Source organism: Solea solea, chromosome 21 (genome assembly GCF_958295425.1).
Source record: "Solea solea chromosome 21, fSolSol10.1, whole genome shotgun sequence".
Classification (NCBI taxonomy): Eukaryota; Metazoa; Chordata; class Actinopteri; order Pleuronectiformes; family Soleidae; genus Solea; species Solea solea.
Genome location: NC_081154.1, coordinates 21,316,941 through 21,342,044, shown reverse-complemented (window position 1 = coordinate 21,342,044; position 25,104 = coordinate 21,316,941). Strand labels below are relative to the sequence as shown.

At 44.4% G+C, this 25,104-nt stretch overlaps 1 long non-coding RNA gene across 1 annotated transcript; it reads right to left on the bottom strand.

Moving 5' to 3' along the window:
- Positions 1-472: 472 nt before the first annotated feature.
- LOC131448954 (uncharacterized) lies at positions 473-1,128 on the bottom strand. The gene is made up of 3 exons (XR_009234236.1): positions 1,015-1,128; positions 849-938; positions 473-755 (listed from the first exon to the last, which is right to left on the bottom strand). It is a non-coding gene; the product is annotated as an uncharacterized LOC131448954 (long non-coding RNA).
- Between the last annotated feature and the right edge of the window lie 23,976 nt (positions 1,129-25,104).

Sequence of the window (25,104 nt, the reverse complement as noted above, 5' to 3'; positions counted from 1 at the left end):
TTCAGTACGTCCTCCATGACCGGAGCACAGACTCAGTCTGATACAGTCACATACAGCGGCAGTTTATGCAGCTCGCCGCTGGCGATCTCTTTTGCAAATTCTGCCACCGTCCCCCCCTTCTCAACCCGATCATAGTCTTCTGGAGCACTTATATATTATCTGTCTACTCCATACTTCTGGAAGGATTTGGCCATATTCTTCCCCATCTGGAAAATGGCAAGGACTTCCCTGTACCTCTTTACCACAGCATCTGGTCCGCCAACTAATATAAACACACAAGAACAAGAAGAAATGTAATTGGAATGTAAAAAAATTGTAGGGACACACACATACAACCAAAGCCAGCCATAAATACGCTTCACATACCCCGCTGACGAGAGCAATGTTTGCTCTTCTTCCCACTCTTCTTTCTCCTTCCTCTTTCTACCCGGTGTAAATCTGAGCAAATTAATAGAAAAGAGAAAACATGCAGTAATTCAAATCAAACAACTTAGTCAAAAATAAACACACAAACAAACAAACAAAAATAAAGGAACTAATAAACTGAAACAATATTCATAACTATAATTTAAACCATCACAAAATTGTAGTCGTCACGAAAGTAGTGGTAGTAGTAGTAGTAGTAGTAGTTGTAGCGGCAACATGAACTAAAACAATAAAAGAAAAGAGGGAGACAGAACAGCAGTCGGCCACGGCTTGGAGGCTGAGGTTGCTACAGGGCCGCGGCACCGCGATTCACAAGCTGGCCCAATTACCTGCCAAGCGAGCAAAGAGCAAAAATACTCAATCTTAACATGGTGTAACAATTTAAAAACACACCAGGATCAGCCTGCATATACAGTACCTACCAGAGGATAGCAGCGCAGCGCTTCCAACTCGTGAGGAGAGGGAGAGCGAGAGAGAGAGGGAGCGCACGGCTCACTTGCCGTCCACGGCAACTAAAGACCAAAAAGCCATTCAGTCAGCGGCCCAACAAGAGCTTCCAGCGGCCAGAGCATAATGTAGCCAGCTTACCTTCCGACACTGATGTGTTCACCCACAGTGGAGGGAGCACACTTCAGCGCCGCACAGACAATGCAGCAGACTCTGCAAACAACAGAGTGGAAGCGTGACACCACTACCACTCGCCGTAACTTCATCACTGTATTTGAAGGTGACATAGACCGGAAGCTCCAATTAACGCTGTGTTTTTGTGTGTATCTGCGTCATTACCTCGTTTATGAAACCCTAAAGTTTCAGAACAAACAGTTCAGCCACTGCTGAGAAAATACTGTTGTATTGTTTTCCTGGGCTCTGCGAAGCGGATCGACACTTCCTTAATTTTATGTCGTCATCAGAAATCCTCACCACCGTAGCGCCTCCCGGTGCGGGCACTAGTCCGGGCACATCCGGTTGCGTACATTCAACCGCAGAAGAAGAAGAAGAACTAGTCTCGTTGTAGCTGCTGAGATGCAGAGCATCCACCGTGCCAGAGGGGGAGCTGTGTATCTGAGCGCTGGCCTATCTATTACGTCACTTCCAGGTACCTGGCCAATCACAGGACAGTAGGAAAGCTCTCGTTGGCTAGCCAATCACAGCAACTGTTTGGTCTGAAACAGCGCGGCTGACGAGAGCGTCAGTGAGGAGATATTTTGATCGGCTCGTTTGCAGCGATTAGGAGGTTTTTAATCATGAAAACAAGTTAATATATGTAAGTAGACCTCCATAACTAACATATATGTGTGATACAAGCATTCTATGTCGCCTTTAATAATCCTACCAGCGTAACCTACCGCACAATTAGGGAGTATGGATCACCGATCTATCTGTCACGGCCACGCCAAACATCGATCTGACTGATCACAGCATCCGGGAGGAAGGTATGACGCACATCAAAGGCGCAGTCACCTGCCCATATATATAACAGTGGGCGGCACTGCCCCGCAATTACGCAATGACGCAATGACTGATTCTGTCGGTGATTGAGTGCACCCGTGAAGAATGCGGGTCACTTCAACTTGCCACACAAGGATTAATTGTTACGCTCTCTAATAAGAGCGGTTTAACTACTACGAGGACCTGACAATGCGGGGGAGACAGATCACGATTTAACAAGGTTTATTGGTTTTTAATTTATATAATTGACTAGGCAGGCAAGGTTCAAAAGCACGATTCATCGACTATGACCCAGTGTTTACTGTCAAAAAGCTCCTGTCTTCTCGCCGTCGGGGCTATGGGCCTGAGGAGCGCTCCTGGGTTCCTTCCAGGTTCATCTTGGACCCTTCCCTCATCCGGGACTTTCATGCTGCCCACCCTGACGCGCCTGGGCCTTCAAGACCAGCCCTTGAGGGGGGGGTACTGTCATGATCTGTCACTTCTGCTAAGTATCTTGTTTTGTTTCTCCCTTCATGTTCTATGTTTTGTCTTCCTGTTTTATTTTGAAATCACTCACCCTTGTCTCTGTTTTCAGGTTCCCCGCCCCCTTCCTCGTCTGTGTGCACCTGATCCCTGATTGTGTCTTCCACACCTGCATCCAATCACTCCCTAATCAAGCACTGCTTATATTCCCCTCTGTGTCTTGTCTCGTCGCCAGTTCGTTGTAGTTCATAGCTCACGTTCCAGCACTCTTGATTCACAGCCACAGTTGGCATACATGTCCTGCACCAGTCCAACATACTTCTCTGCCACTCCAGACTTCCTCATACAGTACCATAGTTCCTCTCTCGGCACCCTGTCATAGGCTTTTTCCAGATCTACAAAGGCACAATGCAGCTCCCTCTGACCTTCTCTGTATTTGTCTACCAGCATTCTTAAAGCAAATACTGCATCTGTAGTACTCTTTCTAGGCATGAAACCATACTGTTGCTCACAAATGCTGACTTCTACTCTCAGTCTAGTTTCCACTACTCTTTCCCATAACTTCATTTTATGGCTCATCAACTTTATTCCTCTATAGTTACTGCAATTCTGAACATCTCCCTTATTCTTAAAAATGGGCACCATCACACTTCTTCTCCTTTCCTCAGGCATCCCCTAACTCTCTAAGATCCTGTTGAAGTGTTTTATAATATCCTCCACCTGGCTGCAATAAATGTCTCAGTTCTTTACAAAAAAAAATGCGTTGATGACACAGAGAAACTTCATCGTGCACCTAACTGAGTAAGTTCATAGATACGGTAGTATTTATTTCAGATGAGAGCTAATTGTTAAACGTCGTTAGATAAATCTTACCAGGGTTTCCAGGTAAATTTCCATGTTCTCCTTTTTTCCTCTTCTTCTGTAGCCTGGTGTTGTGAGGAGGCGAGACGTTAAACTCATCCATTTTGACGGCGTTAGAGACAACTCGGAACTCAGGCTTTCCCCACCTCCTACTTGAACAAGTGCATTAGAACACCACCTAATGTCGGTGCTCCCACTCGGGAAATTGTGAGAAAAAAATACCTACCCCGACTTCTGAGAGAATTATTTGTCTGCCATCACACAACAATGTCTAATGTCAATGTCTGGAAATTGGTTTTCAACGGGGAGATCCCGAGTTCCGAGTTGACATGAACGCAGCATTAGCGCGCACTGTTATCGAGATGAATAGTTGAACTGAGGATGATGGACAGCACTTTTAAGATCACAACATGCATGGTTTAAAGTTAGCAACTAGGTTGCGTGAGCTGACGGAGGGAGAAAAAACTATGAAGAAACTCCTCAACTAATTGAATGGCTCCAAAAGAAAGAAATATTGAGAGGGAAGGTCATGTGCAACAGGTGTCACCATAAAATGAAACTGAAGAAGAAGATAGCAAAATGTATTTGTAGTACAGCTGCATTGAATTGAATAGAAATTGTGATATAACTTATCTATACCTTTTGATACAGTTAATTAATGATAACATGCTGCATAAGGCATCCTAAAATTCCTACTGACACAGAAGTAAAAAGGATTTTAATATTGTGTGTGTGTTGTTCGCTCAACCCAGGTTACCCGTAGTTGTCAGTGCCTAGTATTAGCCTAACCAAATGCTAATCACATCTTAGTGTAGCTAGCCTTTAAGAACGTGTCCTATTAACATTAGAGGCAATGTTTGTTCATAATCCATAATCCATAATTTTTTTATTATGCTGTGCTTCATTTACATAAGGTTGATGGTGCCTTAGCCTTTGATCAAGATGGTTATATATGACCATCTTGCACTTCTCCAAATAGTGTTCAGAGTTCAGTCTGCAACGCCTATACGTCGCCATAAACGTTCAGATATAGAAAATATAAAGTGCTTACCTCATAGCCACGGCTGTTAGTAAGTGATTCAGAGCCTAACTTTAGTAGTGTCACGACCCGGCTCAGGGTCGGACAAATAAAAGGAACTGCGCAGGTAAAAGTAACAAAATGATAATTTATTTCCCTAACACAAGGGACCAAAATAACGGCAAAGCAAACAAAGAGAACACCATAGAAAACGAGGGGCTGCGGCGGAGCGTCACACCGCTCTCCCTCCGGAGCCAGGCGATGTCAGGAACAGCCTGAGGCAGGAGGAAGGACCAGCTTAACACAGGTTTGGGAATTGGCCATGCCCACCAGCTCATCACCTGCAGCTTGACAAAGCAGAGGCCACCATACACGCATACACACATCCACAGGCAGGAGGCCGTCACACCCCCCTCCCTGAAAAACGGGGCCCAACCCCGAACTCGACAATGGCTCCCTCATTATTAAACCAAAACCATTTTTTTTTTTTTTTTTTTTTTTTTAAACTTTGCAAATATATAGGCTACACATTCTACCTACTATAAAGTTTGTTTTCTTCACAAATATATACATTCTACTTACTTTAAAGATTTTTTTTTTTTTTTTTTTTTTAACAAATATATACCTTTTACTTACTTTGAAGTTTTTTTTTTTTTTTTTTACCCACGTATAGAGTTTACGATGTTTAAGGCAGACACAAGGGCACACACATCCGAGGACAGGAACACCAGCTGCTGTTGAGAACCACACAGCTCACTACGCGCATCTTCCACACCCCCACCTCAGCAACCTGGTACCAGTGGGAAGCAATTTAAGAGGGAAGGATGACAGAAGAGGGAACAGGAGAGCAACAGGACAACATCATAACAGCAATAAAGTCTTAGCTCAAACCTCAATCCTGAGGAACGCGAGACAGTGCGTCGGCTACGACGTTTTCCGCACCCTTTATGTGTCTAATATCAAGCCAATGTGACTGTAGAAATAACGACCAACGTATCAGACGCTGGTTAGGACATTGCAGCGAGTTCAAAAACAAAAGTGGGTTGTGGTCAGTGTACACCACTACGGGTACCGCTCCAGAGCCCAAGTACACTTCAAAGTTTCTCAGAGCCCAAACTAAGGCCAGTGCCTCCTTTTCAATCGTTGAATAGTTCAATTGATATGAGTTAAATTTCTTAGAAAAGAAACAGACTGGTTTTTCCAAACCCAACTCATCGGCTTGCAACAAAACGCCACCTACTCCGATGTGACTAGCGTCGACTTGAAGCGCAAAAGGTCGGTCAAACCTCGGAGCGGCCAGGACCGGTGCTTCACACAGCAGAGACTTTATCCTCTCAAACGCCTGCTGACAGAGAGGAGACCACACAAATGGGACACGCATTTTAAGTAGATCAGTTAATGGTGCAACGACTTCTGAGAAATTACGGCAAAACCCCCTGTAATACCCCACCAAACCCAGGAACCTCATCAGTTCCTTCTTAGTAGTGGGCGGAGGATAGAATTGGACAGCTCTTATTTTCTCTGCAACGGGACGGACTTTACCCTGACCCACAACCCGGCCCAGGTACGTCACCGTGGCCCGTGCAAATTCGCACTTGGCGAGGTTGATGGTCAGGCGCGCCTCAGCCAAGCGCAGGAACAACGCACGGACACGCTCCACATGAGACGGCCACGAGTCTGAAACCACCACCACGTCGTCCAAATACACCGTGCACCCCTCTAAGTCCCCCAAGACTCTGGTCATGAGCCTCTGGAACGTGGCAGGAGCGTTTCTTAAACCAAAAGGCATAACATTATACGAGAAGAGACCATTTGGTGTAATAAATGCAGACAGGTCACGTGCACGCTCGGACAACGGAATCTGCCAATATCCTTTCAACAGGTCAAATTTACTCACAAATGCGGCGTGGCCCACTTGGTCAACGCAATCCTCCATACGAGGCAGCGGGAAAGAATCTGGTTTCGTTACAGCATTTAGCTTGTGAAAATCAGTGCAGAACCTGAATGTTTTGTCTGGCTTCGGCACTAAAATGCAGGGAGATGCCCAACTGGAAAAGGAGGGAACAGCAATACAATTATCCAACATATACTTCACTTCCGCATCAAGGGACACACGTTTTTCAGGACTAACGCGGTAAAACCTTTGGCGAATTGGGAGTGCATCACCTACATCTATATCATGTTCAATTACATTTGTTTGAGTAGGAGTGTCACCAAACAGAGATGGGAAGGAACTTATCACTTCAACTAGGTCGGCTTGTTGTGACTCAGACAGATGGCCCAACCGAAGATGTAATTTGTTCAAGGACTCAGAGTTTTTTAACCGACCTTGCTGCACCCCAGCATCAGCGTCGGGCAGACCATCCTCCACCCCGGCAGGCACCGACTGTGGAGGGTAAACCACCGACACTCTACTCACAGAACACACAGGCCGCGCAGGCACAGAGGAGGCGGAGACAGCTTCACCTGGAGGGACACGTTCATAGTAAGGTTTCAATAAGTTGACATGACACATCTGGACACTCCGTCTACGATCAGGCGTAGCAATGATGTAGTTATGTTCAGACGTTTTTTTCTTTATTTCATAGGGACCTCCATACTTCGCCTGAAATGGAGAAGTAATGATGGGAAGTAACGCCAAGACCCGGTCCCCCTCACTGAACACACGCTTCTCAGCCCTCCGGTCATACAGTGTCTTCATCTTACTCTGTGCAGTACCCAAGTTTTTCTTTGCCAATACCCCTGCAGCATACAACCTATGACGGAACCCATTTACATAATCAAGTACATTTTCTGGTGGAGCAGCATCCTTCCATTGCTCGCACAAAAGATCCAGAGGGCCGCGCACAGTGTGCCCAAACACCAAATCGTTGGGACTGAACCCTGTGCTCTCTTGGGACACCTCCCTCGCCGCTAACAGTAACCAGGGCAACCCCTCCTCCCAGTCTCCGTCCAGTTTCACACAATATGTACGTAACAACGACTTCAGAGACTGGTGAAAACGCTCCAGGGCCCCCTGACTCTGAGCGTGATATGCCGATGCTTTATTGTGTTTAACCCCCAACTGTTTCAAAACTTGTGAAAACAGGTGAGAGGTGAAGTTTGATCCGCGGTCAGTTTGAATCACCTTCGGGATACCGAATATAGCAATGAACTGTGTCAGGGCGCGCACCACAGAACGCGCTGTGATCGTGCGTAAAGGATACGCTGCCGGATAACGGGTGGTTTGACACATGACAGTAAGCAAATAAACAGCACCCGACTTGGAACGTGGCAACGGACCCACACAGTCTATAATAAGGTGTTCAAATGGCTGACCCACAGCCGGAATCGGAAACAGAGGAGCTGGTTGAATCACCTGATTTGGCTTCCCCGCAAGTTGACAGGTATGACAGGTTTTCACATACTCAGACACATCCCTCTTTAATTTAGGCCAAAAAAAGTGTTTCAGCACTCGGTTGTATGTTTTTCTCACCCCCCAGTGACCCGAGTCATCATGGGCCCGGCGAAGCACCGTCTCCCGGAGCTTCAAAGGCAGGACAATCTGGAGGACGGGATCCCCTACAAAATCGTCCCCGTGAGGCACCCATTTTCTCATGAGCAACCCCTTCAACAGAAAGTAACAGTGAGAGTCGTTCTTTACCTCCGACGCAGGCAACACCATGTCAAACAGTCCCTTCAGGGACGCGTCGGCTCGCTGCTCACTCTCCAACTCTTCCTGCGTAACTGAAAGGGAAACATCAGACAGGGAGAAACACAACCCATCTACTGCCTCACCATCACCCACGCCACACTCAGGCGGCTCTGGTGGAGAATGTTGGGACATAGACCGCGTCACCGCACACGCTGTGAACACTTCGGGGAAACTTATTTCATCCTCATCAGGCTGCTTCCTCACCAGGGGAACTGAAGAAACCACTGGAGACGGGGCCACATCACCCCACACACGCTCACCTGCAGCACCGTTACCTAGGATCAGAGTGACCCCCTCAACAGGCAGCGCCGGCCTCACACCCACAGCTATCTCGCCCTGGAAGAGATCAGAGTGTAATGTGATTTTGTGCAGAGGGACTTGCAAAACATTCATTTCCATACCTACAACAGGCACCCAACAACCTGTGTGAGTCTCAGCGGAAAAAGGCAGCACAGAAGCCTGAATGAAGGAATCAAAGGCCGCTGTGTCGCGCAGTATATTAACTGGCACCTTCAACCTGCCCCCCACCAGAGAAACATGGCCACCAGAAATGAACGGCAGAAAAGACGCCAACCCCACAGACACGGATTCACCCCGAGCTGGCACACCCACCTCACTCACCGCTGGTGCGCGAGGCAACGAGACAGCGCAGCAAGCACCTTTTGGCTGCGCCATGGGACCCCCCTGGGGAACCCTGGGTTTAAGTGCGTAACAATCAGCTCTGAAATGACCTCTTTTATGACAATAACTGCAGGTTTTTTCAAAACCCCTCAAGTTACGTTCCCTGGCGTCGGATTTACCTGAACGACCAACATAACTCCCCAGAGCTGCCTCAGCACGCTCTGCAAACGGTCCACCACGGCTGCCACTATGCGCGCGCCACTCACCAAAAGAGCGTTTATGCGTCAACACGTAGTCATCTGCCACTGAAGCAGCTTCAGACACACGTCTTACCTTGAGATCGTTAATGTGTTGTGCAATGTTTTCAGGTATGGAATTTTTGAACTGCTCCAACACAATTAACTCGGACAAATCCTCAAACGTCTCCACTTTTAACGCGGCACACCAACGCGCAAAATGACCCGTCAGGTCACGAACAAACTCGAGGTGCGTCTGCTTCTCCACTCTCTTCCATGAACGAAAGCGCTGACGATAAGCCTCCGGCACGAGCTCGTACACTTTCAATACGGCAGACTTTACACACTCATAATCTTGGCCATCAGCCACCGACAGAGCAGAATAAGCCTCCTGCGCACGGCCAGTCAGTGCGCACTGGAGCATCACCGTGCGGGCTGACTCAGGCCACTTCCGTGACTCAGCCACACGTTCAAACAAAGAAAAAAACGACTCTGGATCCCGCTCATTAAACTTCGGAAGTAACCGCAGATTGCCAAGCACATCAAAACACTCACCTCCGCCCCCGGGACGACCGGAGGAACTCTCCTGCGCTCCCGAGGCGGCTCCACCCGAAAATCCAGCCCTCAGCAACTCCAGCCGAGACTGCTCTACCGACAGCTTCGCTTGCTCCGTCTGGTAGCGGAGTTTTTCCACTGCAATCTGCTTCTCTATTTCAACTGACTTCAACGTCTTAGCATGCTCCAACTGCAACAACAGTAACTCTTTCTGCTGCTCAAACGTGAGGTCACTCGCGCCCGCAGCCAGTGGAGCCAAACTCTCCACCCTGGCCTGGGGAGGACGCGCAGCACCCGACAATATACCCAACTCGCATAATGCAGCAAACAAAACATTCTGAATTGTCGCGTCTTTCACTCTTCTATCTGGGATATCGATACGATAATGCTCCGCTATTTTAAACAATTGTTCCCGCGTGCAGTTATCCAGCAACTCCTCCGACGGAGCCTGAACAAAAAACGCCACATCCGCCATACTCTACACACAGTAATACAAAACTCCAGGACACTTACTTTTGCTGCTACTTACCAGATAACTCCCAAACAAGGAGCTACGAAAAAACACAAGCCGAGACACCCCAACCCCTAACTACCTACCACAATACTTACAAAACCTCACGTAGTCTTCGTCGGCTTGCCGAGCTCGAAGTGACACCAACCGCAGGAAATTACATCTGACCGAGACTGGCCAGCTGCAACAACCCAAAGGCAGCGCACTCCCTCCTCAGGGTTACTGACCAAAACAAAAAAGGCAAAATAATAAAGTGGCGAGATCTGCTCACCCGGCGGCTAACTGATCAGGATGCCCGGACAAAACAATTATCTTTAAGCAGCAACAAAAGCCAAGTGACCCAGAGAAACAACACAACCATGGCCCAAAATTTACCTTCGCAGTTCACAGCTAAACCGTGGCGTACAAACCACACACACAAGCCCTCGCGACTTCCGGGTTCCCACGCTACTCAATAGTAACGCCGCCAAAACGGTTCCATTCACAAACTCCCGTAAGTTCATTCACAACTCTGGCTTACTAGCGCACACGGACAACGAGACGAGCCCCCACATTTGTCACGACCCGGCTCAGGGTCGGACAAATAAAAGGAACTGCGCAGGTAAAAGTAACAAAATGATAATTTATTTCCCTAACACAAGGGACCAAAATAACGGCAAAGCAAACAAAGAGAACACCATAGAAAACGAGGGGCTGCGGCGGAGCGTCACACCGCTCTCCCTCCGGAGCCAGGCGATGTCAGGAACAGCCTGAGGCAGGAGGAAGGACCAGCTTAACACAGGTTTGGGAATTGGCCATGCCCACCAGCTCATCACCTGCAGCTTGACAAAGCAGAGGCCACCATACACGCATACACACATCCACAGGCAGGAGGCCGTCACAGTAGGTTTAGCGGGATCTCTATAATCGGCCAATCGGAAAGAGAGCGAGAAGGAGAGCGAGTGCTACCACGACAGCAAGACAACTAGTTTGGTCAAGTTATTTTGGTGGACTTTTTCTGTTGAACACAAAATAAAGGATTATTTTCCACCACAACGCTGACTTCTTCCTTGCTCTGAACGAGCTGTGAGTGGTGAAGCTCACAAAGAGTAAAGGTAAAGCTAAGTAAACTTAAACATATGTACTCTAATATAAAATGTCAACATAATACAATATATACAGTAGAGATGTACACTCTATACAGTGCTGAATGGATGAGATGGTTGTAATTTTAGTTATTATACATAAGTTGGTTATTGCACATAAAATAATTTAGGAAATTGCACAGATCCCAACACGTATATCACACATTAAGGGAGGGAGGAGTTGTGGAGTCCGATGGCCACAGGTAGTAATGACTTCCTATGGCGCTCAGTAGTACATTTTGGCGGAATCATCCTTCGGCTAAAAGTGCTCCTGTGTTTGACCAGTGTGTTATGGAATGGGTGGGAGACATTGTCCAAGATGGCGAGCAGTTTTGAAGTGCTGGACAGATGGTGTTAAATGTACTGGAAGTCAAAGAACATGACTCTCACAGTGCTTGCAAACTGGAGGGGGTCCAGAAAGGGCTTGACCCTTGGTCTAAGCTGATCCAGGACCAGTCTCTCCATGGTCTTCATGATATGGGAGGTCAATGCCACAGGTCTGTAATCCTTGACGTCACTGGTTTGCGGCGTCTTTGGTACAGGAACCAGGCATGATGTCTTCCACATCACAGGGACCCTCTGAAGACTCAGGCTCATGTTGAATATTTTCTACTTTCTTTCATTGTTCAGCTTCTTAAATGTGAATATTTTCTACTTTCTGTCATTTTTCAGCTTCTTAAATGTGAATATTTTCTACTTTCTTTAATTTTTCAGCTTCTAAATGTGAATAGTTTCGACTGTGTAATTTTTCAGCTTCAGTCTCTGACGGGGCGGTAACGTATTGTGTCATTTCCTGTGCTTCCACTGGTGTTACGCTGTGTGTCTCCTGCTCTCTATGCGGTTTTCCATCTACTGTAACGATCGATTAACTGAACATACACTCATTTTATTGAATTACGCTGGTGACTAATACTTTCACCCACTACTTTTGCTTAAACTCTATCGTTTACGTAGATCACGTACGGTGTTTCTTTCTTTGCTAGCGTAAAGTTAGCTTAGCAGCGATGGCTTCTCCCTCTCCCTCTCCTTCTCCTGCTCTCTCCTGTGTTGTGTGCCACAGATTTAGCTACTCCTCTGCCTCCTTTAGCGATAAAAGTACTTGTAAAAAGTGTATCTTACTGGCTAGGGTGGAGGCGAGGCTTAGTGAGGTAGAAATTCGGCTCCACATCATAGAAGCTAAATCAGTTAGCCAGTCCCCTGTAGTCGGTGCAGACCACATAGCATTAGCTCCCTCAGCAGCTCCCGTGCAGCCGGGAGACAAACGGGGCAACTGGGTGACTGTCCGCAATAAGAGGCGTAGTGTTAAGTGTTAGTGTTAAGGGTCCTGTCCACTATGGAGGACCAAAAGGGACAACATTTAATAAATAAATACACCATTAAATGTGTCATTAATTAATTAATTAAATGTGTCATTAAATAATTAATTAAATGTTTCATGAAATAATTTCATGGTCCGTGTTGCAGTGGATCATTAATTTATTGTATCTGTCAAACTCGCCTATCAAAGTCAGAGGGCGGGGCTGACGCTGATCGAGTCTGATTCATTGCTTTGGTCTGAAATGTTATGGCTGCCATGTATCACAGCATAACAGCAGAGGAAAGAAATATAAACCTGAAATAAATACTTTTCTGAGTCTCCGAGCGCAGTTTTAAGATCATTTGAGGTGAGAAATTAGTCATTTAGAATTCAAAAATGTGGTTTGTGTATTAATTATGATGTATTATATATAGTCTGGCAGCGACGGTATCGGAAGTGATCCACTTTGCCTCAGCGGACGCTCAGCGATTAGTGTCCGACAGAGACTTCTCTCTCCCTCTGCCCCAGAACAGAACAACACCCTCTCTGTGTCCCGAGTCCATCAAAATAGGCTATATAGCATGAATTAGAAAACAAAGAAATTCAGAAGCAGTGAGCATGCCACCCCTATATAGTCAGAATTATATGATATTTATATGATGGTATTTATATAATTTGGGCACCCACGGGCAAAAATATAAATCTGAGCCTATGCCTCCGATACTATCGCTGCCAAACTATATATAATACATCATATCTTAATACACAAACCACATTTTTGAATTCTAAATGACTAATTTCTCACCTCAAATGATCTTAAAACTGCGCTCGGAGACTCAGAAAAGTATTTATTTCAGGTTTATATTTCTTTCCTCTGCTGTTATGCTGTGATACATGGCAGCCATAACATTTCAGACCAAAGCAATGAATCAGACTCGATCAGCGTCAGCCCCGCCCTCTGACTTTGATAGGCGAGTTTGACAGATACAATAAATTAATGATCCACTGCAACACGGACCATGAAATTATTTCATGAAACATTTAATTAATTATTTAATGACACATTTAATTAATTAATTAATGACACATTTAATGGTGTATTTATTTATTAAATGTTGTCCCTTTTGGTCCTCCATAGTGGACAGGACCCTTAACACTAACACTTAACACTACGCCTCTTATTGCGGACAGTCACCCAGTTGCCCCGTTTGTCTCCCGGCTGCACGGGAGCTGCTGAGGGAGCTAATGCTATGTGGTCTGCACCGACTACAGGGGACTGGCTAACTGATTTAGCTTCTATGATGTGGAGCCGAATTTCTACCTCACTAAGCCTCGCCTCCACCCTAGCCAGTAAGATACACTTTTTACAAGTACTTTTATCGCTAAAGGAGGCAGAGGAGTAGCTAAATCTGTGGCACACAACACAGGAGAGAGCAGGAGAAGGAGAGGGAGAGGGAGAAGCCATCGCTGCTAAGCTAACTTTACGCTAGCAAAGAAAGAAACACCGTACGTGATCTACGTAAACGATAGAGTTTAAGCAAAAGTAGTGGGTGAAAGTATTAGTCACCAGCGTAATTCAATAAAATGAGTGTATGTTCAGTTAATCGATCGTTACAGTAGATGGAAAACCGCATAGAGAGCAGGAGACACACAGCGTAACACCAGTGGAAGCACAGGAAATGTATAATATATATATATATATAATTTGGGCACCCACGGGCAAAAATATAAATCTGAGCCTATGCCTCCGATACTATCGCTGCCAAACTATATATAATACATCATATCTTAATACACAAACCACATTTTTGAATTCTAAATGACTAATTTCTCACCTCAAATGATCTGAGCCAGTGGATCATTTCATCAGGACAGGCCGAGGTACGCTGCTCTCCGTCGGACACTAATCACCGAGCGTCGGCTGAGGCGAAGTTGATCACCACCGATACCGTCGCTGCCAAACTTAATCTATCCCTATTAACTGGATATGTGCCCCAAACTTTTAAAATAGCAGTTATTAAACCCCTTCTCAAAAAAGCGACCCTTGACCCAGATATTTTAGCTAATTACCGACCTATATCTAATCTTCCTTTTGTTTCTAAAATCTTAGAAAAGGCAGTTGCTAATCAATGATGTGAATATTTGCGCATTAATGGCCTGTTTGAAGATTTTCAGTCTGGTTTTAGATTAAACCACAGAAACAGCACTAGTTAAAGTTAGTAACGATCTTCTGACTATCAGACTGAGTCTGTGCTCCGGTCATAGAGGACGTACTGAACAAATATTTTTAATTAGGACGTGTCAGAATGGTCAGTTATGAGCTCTATTTGACCTTTTCTTAAAAATGTGTGTGTTTGTACGTCGGTGAAATACAGTCGCTGACTAAATACGCCGACCGCTGGCCGCAGTCTGATGCGAAGTGGTGCGAACACACAAACACACGTTTGGTGACTTTATCCAGCACATTAGCTTCATCTATAAAATCCTCTGAGGCTGGAAGTTTGTGTAAAACACTGTGCTCCACTGTGCAGCCACCAACAGCACACTTGTCCCTCTGCGTTGACATAATACCGCTCCTCCTCCCTTGCCTGCAATCTCGCATTTTATAGGGACAAGGTGGAGCTAAGGTGGAGCTCTCGAAGTAAACTTACTCGTGGGGTGGTAACATTCGCGGTGAAATGCACATGCTGCCTATACTGACACTAAGGGGGACCATGAAAAAAGGACTGAGTATTCTTTTTCCACACTTTGGCGACTGGTAGGGCCTCCAGAGTCCCAAATATAAGTATTAAAATTATTAAAAAGTTTCTACTTTCTGTCATTTATCAGTTTCTTTAATATATTTTGTACTTTCTGTCATTTTTTACCATTCTTAATGTGATTTTTTTTCTACTTTATCATTTTTCAGCTTCTAAATGTGAATATTTCCCACTTTCTGTAAGGGTTTCTGGAATTCGAACTCGGGTCTCCTGAGAAAGTTAGGAGCCTTACCCTTAGGCTACAGGAGAGTTGGAGGACTCAAGTGCAGAGACAGACAGGGACAATCCAGGAAGGTTCAGCCACTTTATTTTACTTGAAGCAAGCAAAGTTGTTCACAAACTTCCAGGTACAAGTACATCCATGCAGATATCCAAAGGGTCTAACTTGAAACTAAACAGGAGTAAAAATGGACTTGGGCTCACTAGCCAGGTAACAAAAGAAAACACAACATTCGCATACTGTCACAACCTAGTGTCAAATCAAGACTGAGCAAAGGCGCAAAAAATCAGGTGTCTTTTAAAGGGTAAGTAAACAAGGCTCAGGTGAACACAATTGATTGTCACAATCATTGACAATGGTAAAACAGACATGTGAGTGGCAAACATGCACACTGAGGACCCCACACGGGCAAAACAGGAATTACAGTCCAAAAAAGTACTGACACTTTTCTGTCATTTTTCCATTTCTTAAATGTGAATATTTTCTACTTTCTGTCATTTTTCAGTTTCTTAAATATATTTTCTACTTTCTGTCATTTTTCACCCTCTTAAATTTGATTTTTTTCTACTTTTTAAGTTTTCAGCTACTAAGTGTGAATATGTTCGACTTTCTGTCATTTTTCAGCTTCTTAAATGTGAATATTTTCTACTTTCTGTCATTTTTCAGCTTGTAAATGTAAATATTTTAGAATTTTTTTCATTTTTCACCCTCTTAAATGTGATTTTTTTTCTACTTTTTCATTTTTCAGCTTGTAAATGTGAATATTTTCAAATTTCATTCCTTTTTCAGCTTCTTAAATGTAGATTTTCTTCTACTTTCTGTCATTTTTCAGTTTCTTAAATATATTTTCTACTTTCTGTCATTTTTCACCCTCTTAAATGTGATTTTTTTCTACTTTTCATTTTTCAGCTACTAAATGTGAATATTTTCTACTTTCTGTCATTTTTCAGCTACTAAATGTGAATATTTTCTACTTTCTGTCATTTTTCAGCTTGTAAATATAAATATTTTCTATTTTGTCATAAGAGGTGCCTCAAGATTTAGGAGAATACACTTTTATTGAACACAATAACATATAATCTTTTAAACAATTATTGACAATAATTTAACAAAAAATATATTAATTATATTAACAAATCTATTAACCAACCATATACAGTAAAATCACATAACACAAATACAAGAACAATCCAAAAGGTCTGTATCTCCAACCCATGCATCTTCCCACTCCCTCCCCTGTCCCATCACAATCCTCCCCTCCACCAATGTTAACACCTCCACACTCACGCATCTCTGTGAAGCAGTGGTGATTCTCTGTGAAGCAGTGGCGATTTTGGTCTGGAAATTCTGATGGGGCCATGCAGGAAGTAAGATTTCCCGATCAAAATTTGATCCAAGGCAGAAATCATCTGAGATCAAACTATCCCTTCAAGCCTTCTGGTTTGGTCTTGGAGAACAGGTGTATCTCCATTGCAAACTTGTGGCTTGGGATCCCATGGGTCTGGACAACACAAAGAAGGCTTCTTTGTTGTTTTGTTGTTACTATTGCAACAACACTATTGCAACAATAATATTGCAACAACACAAATCATCAGTAGGGTAAAACTAACCTGTCTCACGACGGTCTAAACCCAGCTCACATTCCCTATTAGTGGGTGAACAATCCAACGCTTACAATGCAATCCAGAAATACCACATATTACTCTCATACCCTCACAACAAAAACACAGTAGCAAGTGAGAGAGGGGACCACAGCACATTGACACAAAATTGCAGCTGAACAATGCCATCACACAAACAATGCCATTCTGATGGCAAGACTAGCTGTTTAGTGTTTTCCTATAAAGGAGGCCATTGTCTACATAGAGCCTGCTCCATTCACGGGACAGTTTCCTGGTGGGTTTATCTAATACCCTGCGTCTGTCCTCAGTCATTTCTATGGCTTTCTCCTTTAACTCTAAGATTTTCCCAATGACTGGATCTTTCTGTTCATTTACAAGGTCACTGTGGTCAATAACAGGGAACGGTTTTGTGAGAGTTTGTGGGTGAGATGCGACGTTAAGAGCTGCCACCCATGCCACTTCTCCGTGCTGAGCTTCTTCCTATCTACCTTCCCAGGCTGCACACACTGCCTCTTCTGACAAGTTCTCACTACACTGGGTCATATAGGTGTTGATGTCAAGAGAGAGTATGTCTGCGTCAACATTAAGTCTGCCTAGTTTGTATCTTATTTCGAAGTGGAAATCTGCGAGCTGCCCTACCCAGCGATGGCCTACTGCGTTATGCTTAGCTGTGCTCATCACATAAGTGAGGGGATTGTTATCAGTGTAGATAACAAAGTGGGGTGCTTAAAACAAGTAATCCCTAAATGTGTCACACACGGCCCACTTCAGGGCTAGAAACTCAAGCTTACCACTGTGGAGATGGTAGCTCTGCTCTGCTGATGTGAGTGTGCGGGACCCTTAGCCAATTACTCTCATCTTCCCATATTGATTTTGGTAAAGAACTGCTCCAAGGGCCTGTTGGCCAGAATGTTTATGAGGCACTCCAGGATCCTCTGACGCTCACTGGTCCACTCCACAGGGGTGCGTGAAGGGAGTTGAGGGCCTTTTGTTTTTTTCCTTGCAGGCTTGGGTGGTACTGGATTGGATTTTACCTGTAGAAGCTCATACAGGGGTCTTGCTATGCGTGACAAATCTTGTACATATGCTCTATAATAGCTCAGGAAACCTAAGAGTCGCCTGACATCTCCTACTGTCTGTGGAGTTTTCTCTTTCAGGGCTTGCACTGCTTCAACATCCTTTGGATCCACTCTCATCCCGTTTTCAGATACCAATTGCCCAACATACCTGACCTCCTTCTGAACAACTCACACTTTTCTGGTCTCTACTTTACACCATGGCGCTGTAGAGCCTGGAGTATGCGACGCAACACCTCCACATGCTCCTCAAAGGACTGAGAGAAGCAGAGAACATCGTCCAGATAGGGAATGCAACATTCATCCCTTAATGTGTCAAGCATTTCCTCCATTCTTTGGAAGGCTGCTGGTACATTTGATAACCCAAAGGGCATCCTTATCCACTCATACAAACCCCAAGGGGTAATAAAAGCAGTAAGGGGCCTTGGGCCCTCTGCAGGGCTTTGCCCTGGTCTAAAATGGAAAACCAGCTGTAGCCTCCAAGTGAATCAATCAGGTCCTGTATGTGGGGAAGGGGGTGCCTGTCGGGTACAGTCTTCTTGTTGAGCATTCTATAATCAATACAGCGGCGCAACGATCCATCTTTTTTTCTTACACAAACAATAGGTGCAGAATATGGGGACTTGGACTTAATAATCCAACCTTTCACTAACAACTCTTGAATGTACTCTTTTACTTCCTTGTACAGTGTGGCTTGGGGATTGAAGCATAAGACTTCTGTACAAGAATGTCGTCTTGGAGCTTAATTGACATCTGAAGAGAGGGGATGCATCCGATATCAGTGCTGTCACGAGCAAATGCTGCAGACTCCCCATGAAGCATTTTCTCCACAAGTCGTTGTTGTTCTGGGTTCAGATGACTTAAGTCAGCAGGTGGTTGCCATAGCTCAAACTGGTGGTGGTGTAAGAGTGGTGACATTGACCTCCGCACGAACAGCTGGAGCTGGAGAGGCCCTCCCCTATACTGAGCTGTTCTAAGCTTGTGCTCTCCTCTGATGGTTCATATAAGGCAACAGAGTCTGATGTGTCAAGTGTAGGTGGCACCTTACACCGTACATTAACAGTTTTTCCTGCTGGTATCCTCACATCTTCTTTACCTACTCGAATTGCGGCAATCATTTGCTGTTTTCTGAACCTGATTAAAGCTAACCATAGCTATTGCTTGGTCTTCCTGTACTCCAAGTGCTTTTTGCAGAAGAATGATAACCATAGCATGTGTTTCGGCAGAAGACTGTGGCCCACTAATCATTTCATCAAGAACATTAGAGCCTATTATGGGCTGGGGAAGAGGAAGCTGACTGACTAAGAAGGGGATTTGTATTGCAAGGTCTGGGTTGTCGTTACCTGGGAGGTTGACCATCATCTCCACCCATCCGTCATAGGGGATTGACTGTCCATTTGCAGCATAGAGGCTGAAGCTTTCCCCTGCGTCGAGGAGCTCTTCTAGTGGCCGCACTGGGTGACTGGGAATGAATCCTCCTCTACAGGACCGGTCAATGATGCTTACTTGTGAGCCAGTGTCAAATAGTACTGTTGCTGCATAACCACTAATGAAGCACTTGAGAAAACTCTTTTTATCAATCAGTGGTACTGTGTGAGTGATATTGAGGGGGTGAAATGTTTTTTGAGTGCAGGGTTCACCAATTCTTTTGTTACAGTTTTTTCTGTCTTGTGTTTTGCTGTCTGTGTGTGGAGGTTACTGAGTGGGACTGGAGTAGTGGAACGGCATCTGGTTGTCCCTCAACAGAGACCGGCTCACGTTTCCCTGCTGCCTTCCTCTTTTTGCACAGCCAACAGCCCAATGTCCTGAATTACCACACACAAAACAGTGGTCACAGTTCTCTGAGCCATGGAGTGAGCAGTTGTCACAGAGGGGTACTTTACTCTTCCTTGTGAAAGAGGGCAGACCTGGTGTGGGAGGTGAGGCTTTGCTGGGAATGGATGTGGGATGAAGTTGGGCCTGCGCAAGGTCAAGTGTTTTAGTGCTGGAAGTCGTTGCATGAGCCGTTTGTATAGCTGCTGCTTGCTGGTCCATTAAAGCTGCAACCATCTTTGTTAGACTCTCCACCTGAGTGCTGAGTTTTTGTATGGTGTGATGTTCTCTCTTGTCCACAGGTTGATCTCCACCATCCACTTGGACACAGTGTGCATGCATTGCTTTCGGTTTGGAGACATAACCCAGCCGTCGCTGATGTTCATTTTTATGATGATGATTATTTTTGTCACTCGGCTGACAATGTCTTCATCGGTTACTTGGTTGTCTGAAAGGAGGGGTCTTAACTGTTGACATTTGTATACCCTGGTAAATGGTGTGCAGGAAAACCTCCAGGATGGTTTTGGGGTCATAGCGAATGTCTGTGTTGGCCTGCTTTGATTGAAAGAGAATTCTCTGTTTAAGCCCGATCATGCGATACACAAACTGCTGGGGGGGTTCTTGTTCATTTTGTTTTGCACACATTAATTCCTGGAACAGTTCTGTACTTGCCTTTTCACCAAGATGAGATCTGAGGAAGCCCTTGAGTTCGCAGATGGCTATTTCATCTTTATTGGTGAGCATGTCTTTGAAAGCTCCTGGCTTAATGATTCTCAAAACACTACAGATTACTTCTGTCTCTGTAAAACCCTCTCTGACACCTTCATCAATCTGCTTACAAAGACTGTTATATGTAATTTCAGAGTTTTGGTCCCTGATCTGTCCCCCATGTACCCTAAATTCCCTGTGTTGGAGATATGGTAGGTCCTTAGGGGAGATCACTGTCTGTGTGTCACCCTTTAAGTGTGTGACTTGATGGTTGCCTGTTATGTGGTGTGCTAGCTGTGTCTTGATAATGTCGTAGCTTTTTACCCAGCTCTTCATACATTACTTGAAGCTGGTCTACACTGTGAGTGGTAGTGTCAGTGTTGGACTGAATTTGTTGCTGTATGTTATGACCCATAGCTGCATCTGTTGGAAGTGTAATGCTGGTTGATGATGTATTGTTGTTAGCATGTGTTAGTGTAGTGTGTTCTGTTAGAATGGTTGCAAGTGTCTCATGTTGTTGTGTTACTTAATTTGAAATAGCAACTGCATCACGATTTTCAAGCATATTATACACTAAGTCATTCAACATTAGCAACTGACTCATACCCTCATCCTCAGAACTGATTAAATTATCAGACTGCATATAGTCTACCTTGCCAATCAGTTGCAATGTCTCGGGCTAGTTTGTATGGATCTCTTCCCGAGAGTTTGTACAAGTTTTTCTTTATGCTCCACACAAGCTGTTTCCGTGCGGAAGACATGGTGTGCGCAGGTCTGAAGAAACAGCAGTGCAGTTCCCTTGGAAGAACAAAAACCCTCTCCTGGCTCTGATCTCTCTGGCTGGACACCTACTGGCTGTCGTCGCTTCTGCAGTCACGTCTTCTTGCCTTGGCCTCGTGGTTCTGTTATCCTCCTCTCAGTTGATGGATGGAGCGAGATCCCGGGCAAGCCCCCAGAATTTGTTACGGGTCCCACAGTGTTTAACCACATATCAAATACAGATCTGTTAGAACAGATATAATGCAGCGACAATGAAGACACGGAGTGCTCATTCTGGTGTACAGGTTGCATCTGTATTCATTTTCACAAATTCAAAACACAATAAAACATATCAATCAATCTCTCTATTTCAGGCAAACAGTTCACAAAATCCTGTTGCAAGGTAAGTAATCAAACATGGGAATATGTAAGTGCATGTAAGTGCATCTAAGTGCAAAAACACTTCCACCGACTCGCCTGCTAGACAAAACACAGGGCATAACAACACTAACAGTGGCCGTTTCTCAATATCCATACTTGTGCGTACTTGTGTGTACTTGCGTACTCCCGTACTTGGGAAAACGTCATCAGCCTCAGTCCAAGTGCTGTTCCAATTCTCAAGTAAGCGAACAGCGAGGACGGTTCTCAAACCCGGAAGTGTTCTCGCTCCGCCCAACTTTACCAAGTATGCATCGGAGGTGACTTAAGCGTACTTGCGATGGCCATGTATCCCAGAATACATTTCGGCGGAGCATAGCAGCAAATAATAGAAATATAAATCTGAAATAAATATTTTTCTGTGTCCCAGAACAAAGTTTTAACATCATTTGAGGCGAGAAATTTTAGAATTTAGAATTCAAACATGTGGTTTGTGTATGAAGATATGACGTATTTATAGTTTGGCAGCGACGTTTGTCGGAGGTGATCAGCTCCGCCTCTGCGGACGCTCGGCGCTCACTGTGCCCGGCACAGAGCAGCGTTACCTCGGCCTGTCCTGATGAAATGATCCGCTGGCTCAGACGTCGCTGTCATTAGATGCTCGGTGTGATCCATAGATTTGTTGTTGACGTGTTATTTTGTTTTTAATGGAAACATTTTGACCTGACATTTTGACCTGACACTTTAAATGGTATTTCTGGTGATACAGTATTCCATGTCTTTCAGTCGTAGTGTAATAACAGCATGGACAGCAATAGGGTCCTAACCCTAACCCTGCCAAAGGAATATCTGGATCCTCTGTAGTGAAATGGGTGGCGTGCTGCCAAGACAATCAAATTAGAAGACAAAGATCATTAGATGCAAATTCAAGCACAACTTAAGTTAATGCTTAAGTTAATGAGGCAACATTTCTGTTAGCTATAAAGTAAAGGGCTAGCATAATGTACCAAGCTAATGTAGTAATTGTGCTAGTTAAGCTTTAAAAAAAAAACTAATACATAAAATGGATATGAATCCATGGCAGCTGATTCAGCTTATCCTTCTTAACAGAATTTGCTTTGTTACCTTTACTGTGCGTTCACACAAAACGCGAAGCAAGTAAACTCAACAAGCCATTATGCGGGGCAAGTTAGCTGTGATTGTGCTCCCTTGGTTCATAGTCAAGTACAAAAGATTAGAATATTTACATTAGAAATATAATATATATTATATATTAGAAAGAATATTTTAATTTGCGTTTGGTTTGAACACAGCTTTGACATTAATTCAATTGAATTCAATTCAATTTTATTTGTATAGCGCCAAATCATAACATACATTATCTCAAGGCACTGTACATAGACAACATCAAGGAGAGCACAGAACCCCAACAGCTCACACAATGAGCAAGCACTAGGCATCAGTGGAGAGAAAAAAACTCCCTCTTAACAGAAGAAATCTCTGACAGAACCCGGCTCAGAGATGTGCAGGCATCTGCCTCGACCGGTTGGGGTGAAAGGAAAATGGTGGACAGCGGAGAGGTGGGAGACAGAAAGGGGGGAGAGAAAGGACAAGAGGGAGATGAGGTAGAGACAGAAGAGAGAGAGACCAGGAGCAGAAACACAACAACTGTATCAAGTTACAAGTTTATACAGTCAATGATATTGACTATTAATTATAGCACAATAATAATGGTGATGATATGTATGATATGGATAGCCTCGAAAACTGGATCTGGATCCTGCAACCTGCAAGATGAGAATACAAAGAGAGAGAGAGAGGGAAGGAAGGAAAGACACACACTAGGGAGAGAAAGAGACAAGGTTAAGGACATATAAAAAGTCATATTCATACCCTGAGTGTGAGAGAGTGAATGTGCGTGCACCACAGGAAAATCCCAGCAGTCTAGGTCTATAGCAGCATAACTAAGAGATGGTCCAGGTTTCCCTGAACCAGCTCTAACTATAAGCTTTATCAAAAAGGAAAGTTTTAAGTCCAGCTTTATAAACAGAGAGAGTGTCTGCCTCCCAAACTGTCATTGGAAGCTGGTTCCACAGGAGAGGAGGAGCCTGGTAACTGAAGGCTCTGCCTCCCATTCTGCTCTTACAGACTCTGGGAACCACGAGTAAACCTGTATTTTTTGACCTAAGTGGTCTGTTAGGGAGATAAGGTGAGACTAGGTCTTTCAGGTATGAAGGGGCCTGACCATTAAGTGCTTTGTAGGTGAGGAGGAGGATTTTAAATTGAATTCTAAACTGTACGGGGAGCCAGTGTAGAGAAGCTAACGCTGGAGTTATGTGGTCTCTCTTGTTCCTGTCAGAACTCGTGCTGCAGCATTTTGAAGTAACTGAAGGGTTCTAACAGACTTGTTGGAACATCCTGATAATAAGGAGTTACAGTAATCTAATCTAGATGTAACGAAAACATGAACTAGTTTTTCAGCATCCTGTAAAGACAGAATGTTTCTAATTTTCATAATGTTCCGCAGGTGGAAGAAGGCTGTTCTAGAAATTAATTTTATGTGTGAATCAAATGACATTTCCTGGTCAAAAGTAACTCCAAGGTTCCTCACAGTGGAACTGAAGCCAAGGTGATGTCATCTAAAGTGACAATGTGATCAGAAAGTTTTTCACTGAGGTGTTTAGGGCCGAGTTGACCTCAGTTTTTTCTGAGTTTAAAAGTAGAAAGTTACAGGTCATCCAGGACTTAATGTCTCTGAGACATTCCTGGAGTTGAACAACCTGATTTATTTCATTACATTTGAAATTAGTTCACTTAATTTTGAGTTGTTTTGGTGCAATCTTTCATGAACTTTCATGAATAGTGGTGTCACTCTTGCCATGTGCATTTTATTAATTTGGCACAGGACGGGGTTATCTCCCTAAATGATGTTTAGTTCACTAGACATTCAAGAAACTGGGATGATGACATCATATTTAAGAACGAGAAAGAGAAAAACACTGATTTCATATACTGATTCACATCTTGTTTTACAATAGATACACCTTGTGTGAGAGTGACACAGGCAGTGGCAATCACTTATGTTTCCTGACGTCTTAATTTGTGCTCATCTGAAGTTAAACAAAACCCTGAATTTTCATTTAGACCGCGAAGCCCATGGCAGCATCTTCAGAACCCAGGGGTTCACGCCACACTGATGTGGCGACACGAGGTATGGGGGAATGCCTTTTTAAGGCAGCATCGATAAATTTAATTGTTGCCAGACAACGCCACCCTGGGAATTTCACCCAGGGATTTCTTATAAGTGAACTCACCCCAAATAAAGGGAGGCACTGAGGTTCGTTATGCAACGAGACAGAGACACTTTTATTTACACAAATTTCTATTTTAAAAGTAATATAAAAGAATTACTCACGTAAGGGGACATATAAGGGGAACCAATCAGTGCTGAGACCTACAGCGAAAAACCGTATCCAAAAGAAAAGGGGATCCCAGGAACACCACACGTGAAGCAAA